Genomic DNA, 6149 nt, shown 5'->3' on the forward strand with positions numbered 1-6149 from the left:
GTATCATTCTTTTATGTTTTTTACCTCAGCAGCTTTGGTTAACAATGACACTTCTTTAAGGGATTTTTGTCTGATTGTAATGTTCCTTTTGAATGATACATTTTCTTCGTGTCATTTATTTCTTCGCTGGCTCGTTCTAGCCACGCCGAATCATTTCTGTTGTGGCTTTCAAAGCTTCATCTGCCATCCAAGTGTGTGGTAATTATTTATGTAGCTTACGTGATGTCACTTCCGTTGTACAACTTTCATTAGTTTCTGCGAGTTTGTTTCCCATTTGTGTGGCCAGTGAAGGCGATTGGTTTAGTGGTTAGGGTATTCGGTTCACAGTTGTGAGTTCGATTCCTGGCGGCGCATTGTGTTCTTGAGCAAGACACTTTATTTCACCTTATTCCAGACCCCTCATCTGTCAAAAATGTCAAGCTGAACCTCTCCGAGAACTAAGTTATGGGTATGCGTCTCTGTGGACACGAGCAGGCCGTACTGCTGATCGGTTTAACTGGAACCCTCCTCATCGTATGCGACAGAGTTCCACTTGCGTGACCAGAAAGATGTTTTATTTTCACTAGGTAACCTGTTTGTTTGACAGTATTATTGATTATTATAAAAATACATACTTTCGTTAATGTATTTGGATATAGTTCTCATCTTTCATTTATTTCTTCTCTAGAATTTGTACATTGCTTTCATATTGTGTGATATTGCATGAACATAGGCAGAATAATTCAGAAGTGTGCTCCATTACAATGAGGTCCTGAGAATCCTTTTGGACGAATATCATAGCTTTGAATCACACAAAGTGTTGTAGATGAAATTACAGATAACTAAACTGTGTGGAGACTCAGTCTGATAAACAGTCGCTGTAATTCATACTTAATTGTGCCTGAGAAATGCATTAAAAGTATAAAGGAGGGGCGTAAAGAAAGATCAATCTAGTCTTCATCCAGCCTTACTGATAAAGGTATTGAGGGTTTAATTTTACATCAGTCCTAACTTCATCTCGGTTTGGTTCCCTATAATCGTTTAAGAGAGAACAGGACGCGCCCATGAGCCATTGGACTTTCAGAAACTCCACAACTGGTGGAAGAAAAAAAAGCGTGTTACCCTCAAATAAGAGATCTGGATATTTGCAACAGAGTGATCGTTATTACCGCAAGAAGTACTTTGATGAACTTTCTCTCTTAGTTTCAGATCACTTTGTGCCGTCTCGCCTCGCTCGAAACTCAGTCTTCATCCAAAGGCTGTTGTGCTTCCATAAAATAAGGAAGTGTTTCTACAGTCATAGCTTATTTCCTCGAACTGCCAGACTTTGGAATTCTCTTCCATCTCATAGTTTTCCCTGCTTTTTATAAATTGAATTCTTTCAAGTCTGAAGTAACTTCATTCCTTTCGTCTTAAATGCTCCTTCTTCATAGTCCCTTACACGAAGTGACCTTACGACTTGTTTGAGACTCAACAACAGGCATTTAAGGTTCGAGTCCTGTTGCTAAGCCGGATGCTAGATTAAGTCTACCAGCCAAGAATTCAGAATTCAGAATTCAAATGCTAGACATTTCATCCGACGCTCTAGTAATTCAACCAATCCATCACCCTGGGCTACTATTTTATTTTATCGACTCCGAAAAGTAAGAAATGGAAAGGTGGTTTTGGTGAAATTTGAACTCAGAACGAAGACACCCGGAACTAAAAACTCAAAGCCTGCTTTCTAAAGACTGCCGTTTTAATGCCTATGTATTTACTGAGGACCTATGCTGTAATTTTACATTGTTTCAAATTTTGGCACAAGGCCAAAAATTTCCGAGGAGGGGGTAAATCGATCATATCGACCCCAATACTTAACTGGTACTTATTCTATCAATCTTGAAAGGATGAAAGGCAAAGTCGACCTCAGCGGAATTTGAACACAGAACGCAAAGACGAACGAAATGTATTTTGCCTGGCGTGCTAACGATTCTGCCACTTGTCACTGTCATTTTATATTGATTTCAAATTTTGGCACAAGGCCGGCAATATCAGTGGAGCAGGTAAGTCGCTTATCGACTCCAATGCTCAACTGGTACTTTATTTATCGATCCCGAAAGGACGAGAGTTAAAGTCGACCCCGGCGGAATTTGAACTCAGAACATCAAGACAAACGAAATGCCGCTAAACATTTCGCCGGGCGTGCTAATGATTCTGCCAGTTCACTACTGTAATTATATATATATTAAAACTAATTAACGTTTTGAAAGAAAGCCGTTTCTGACACTCATGTTACATAGGTTTAAAGCATGATTACATTAGACTCTTTCATATTAGGTTTAACCCATAAACTTTGTATCCAATTATATTTCTTCAAAAGGAAATACCCTAAGAAGTAAGTGGGAAAGTAGGCAGACATAATGACAACTTGAACCCACTACTATGCGCTAATTGCGATAGTTCTCATGTGTCTGCTCAACCTACAAGTAATCCTTTCTACTTACAGGCACAAGGCCTGAAATTTGTGGTGGAGAAGGCTAGTCGATTACGTCGACCCCCTAATGCTCCACCGCTATTTATTTTATCGACCCCGAAAGTATAAGTGGTGAGTCGACTCGATGGAATTTAAACTCAGTGAAGCCGAAGGAAGTAAATAAAACCGGACGAAATGCCACTAAGCATTTTGTCCGGAGTGCTTACGATTCTACCAGCTTGCCACCTTTCGACCTACTAATAATATCACCTAAATCCTTCTGAAATCAGTGAAGGCGGTGAGCTGGCAGAAACGTTAGCACGCCGGGCGAAATGCTTAGCCGTTACGTTCTGAGTTCCAATCCCGCCGAGGTCGACTTTGCCTTTCATCCTTTCGGGGTCGATAAATTAAGTACCAGTCGCGCACTGGGGTCGATGTAATCGACTTAACACCTTTGTCTGTCCTTGTTTGTCCCCTCTATGTTTAGCCCCTTGTGGGTAATAAAGAAATAAATCCCTCTGAAATCACTAACACTGTAATAAAGTAAAGAACAGTCAATAATTTGCTATTCTATGTTGCACATCTTAAGAAAAAAATTTCACAGCTGAAATACCTTCGGTCAAAGGTTTATTTGACATAAACGTACATTGGTGGCGGATGAAGAACAATCTAAATGACATACATAGAACATACAACAGATCATTGATTCAGACTGATATATGTATTTGTCTCAATACAATATGTATGTATTTAAGCTTGTGACGATACTGTCACAAGAGTACAATCATGAAGAGTGGCCAAGTAATTACTGAATTGAGCTCTCATTCGTTAGGTCGTAGGTTCAATTCTCGAAGTTCGCTTGATTTAAAATGAGAAGCAGCAGCGGCAGGTGAGGTATAAAACTGCGATGATAGACAGGTATGCCGTGGAGTCTTTGCTCTTTCGTTCTCTTACACGACCCAAAGATCAGGATAAGCTCTGGCTTGATGGACTTATAGGTTCGAGCAGAGTCTTTAACGTTAACACACACTTACAGACACGGAAGGCGGCGAGCTGGCAGAAACGTTAGCACGCCGGGCGAAATGCTTACCGGTATTTCGTCTGCCGCTACGTTCTGAGTTCAAATTCCGCCGAGGTCGACTTTGCCTTTCATCCTTTCGGGGTCGATTGAATAAGTACCAGTTACGCACTGGGGTCGATATAATCGACTTAATCCGTTTCTCTGCCCTTGTTTGTCCCCTCTGTGTGTAGCCCCTTGTGGGTAGTAAAGAAATAACACACATACAGACACACACACACACACAAACACACCTCGCGTGCGCGCGTGTGCGCACGCACACATTCACTGAGATCATGCTAGGACACTGCCTTGCCACATTTTTGATGTACCACCTGGTCAAGAGAATGAGGGCCAATAGAGGTGTCTATGCCTGCTTGCGACTACTTGGGTACTTGAGAAGGAAGGGTCTAGTAACCAGTAGAGAAATGGCGAATGGGACAATCTTGGGAAGCCGGAAGCTGCTACTCAGAAATCTGGACACTGATGATTTCAGTAGAATGGTCATAGGAATGCAGAAGAATAACAGCTGCTCAATATCTTGTTCAAATGACCAGGCTAGCTTTTTTAGCAATCGTGATGCCTTTCCCAAGACGGGGACGTTTCGTCAAAAGCGAGTTTAAGCGCACACATATATTTCCATCTCAATTTAATGGATTTTCCACCTCTTTGGTTGAGATATAACATCAAATTGATGCTGAAGCACCACCTTGAAGGATTTTAATCGAAGAAATCGATCCCAGGACGTATTCTTTGTAAGCCTAGTACTTATTCTATCGGACTCTTTTGCCGAACCGCTATGTTACGGGGACATAAACACACCGACATCGGTTGTCAAGTGATGGTGGGAGAACAAACATACACAAAGGCTTACACACACAGATATACATAAACATATATACGACGGGCTTCTCTCAGTTTCCGTCTTCCACATCCACTCAGAAGGCTTTGGTCGGCCCGAGGCTATAGTAGAAGACAGTTGCCCAAGGTGTCACGCAGTGGGCCTGAACCCGGAACCATGTGGTCGGGAAACAAGCTTCTTACCACGCAGCCGTGCCTGCGGCTATAGTTGATAAACAATTAATACTTATTATATAGACAGTAGAATCATATCAGATACACGATTGGTAGAAAGAGGAGAGTTAAGAGAGCAAAACTAGAGCTTCTGTTGAGGAAATGAGGAAGCTATACGAAATGAAGCTAGTGTTGATTCAGCTATTGCGAGCGCTTCTGTCAACAAATCTCTGTTGCTAACCAATAATCTGATGAAAGTGACTGGAAATAGAAGTGTAACTGGTTTCTTTGTGTGTGTGTGTGCATATGTGTATGTGTGTATGTGTGTGTGTGCGCGCGTGCGTTTGTGTGTGTGTGTGTGTGTGTGTGTGTGTGTGTGTGTGTGTGTGTGTTCTTTTGTTGACATACAAACGGAATATGTAGAATCTCTAGGATTTACTACGCTGACATTTGGACACGATGCCAACAGCTACAAGCTCAACGATCGTAATGCGAGAGAAGTGAAGGGTTACCTAGCATAAGACCGAGATTTAAATCACTTTGAAAAGATAATCTCAACTGCAATGGCTAAGTCCGACGAAAACTATGCTCCAAAAATGACCTGGTCGAGGCAAACACCTTCTTCTTGAAAAGTAGACATACTACGGACCACAGCTTTGCAGATAGAAGTTGTGTTCGTGCTATGGAAGGGTACTGGCTGCCTCACTGATAATGCAATAAGTCTATACTACGTCTTACTTTTCTGTGAGACTAAAGTGCAAAACCGTTGGTAGAATTCTTCTGAAAAGACTGGATGCCGGCAAACTAAAAAATCCTTAAGTCCAACATGAAGTGGCAGTGACTATGACCAGAATATGTTAGCTGACACTACACCAGCCGATGATGACTGGGAGCAGTTACGGGAAATAATCAACGAAACAGCTGCCTCCTCAGTCGATTTCTCCGATTGCAAATATGCTGACTGGCTCGAACGGCGGTCATAAAAGGCCAGTGTTATCTGTAAAATGAAAGTTCCATCAAGCTGTTCTAAATGGTGATACATGACAGGCTCCCAGTCGACAAAAAGATACAAGCTTCGATACAAAAGAGCTATATAGAAATTCAAGCCCTTTTTGAATCTCACAATGCAAAAACTTTCTAACGTTTTTGCCAGCTCACCGCCTTAATAACGTAATATAAATTATTTCAAATTTTTGTCACAAGGGCAGCTTGGGGGAGGTGGGGATGAGTCGATTACATCGACCTCAGTGTTCAACTGATACTTAATTTATCGACCCTGAAAGGATGAAAGGCAAAGTCGACCTCGGCAGAATTTGAACTCAGAACGTAACGACAAGCGAAATATCTCTTAGCATTTCGCCCAGCGTGCTAAAGATTCTTTTATACTCTAGGCACAAGGCCGGAAATTCTGAGGGAGGGGGTCAGTCGATTAGATCGACCCAGTACGCAACTGGTACTTAATTTATCGACCCCCTAATGGATGAAAGGCCAAGTCGACCTCGGCGCAATTTGAACTCAGAACGTAAAGACAGACGAAATACCTATTTCGTTATTGCCCACAAGGGGCTAAACATAGAGGGAACAAACAAGAACAGACGAACGGATTAAGTCGATTACATCGACCCCAGTGCGTAACTGGTACTTAAT

Source organism: Octopus bimaculoides, chromosome 24 (genome assembly GCF_001194135.2).
Source record: "Octopus bimaculoides isolate UCB-OBI-ISO-001 chromosome 24, ASM119413v2, whole genome shotgun sequence".
NCBI classification, from domain to species: domain Eukaryota; kingdom Metazoa; phylum Mollusca; class Cephalopoda; order Octopoda; family Octopodidae; genus Octopus; species Octopus bimaculoides.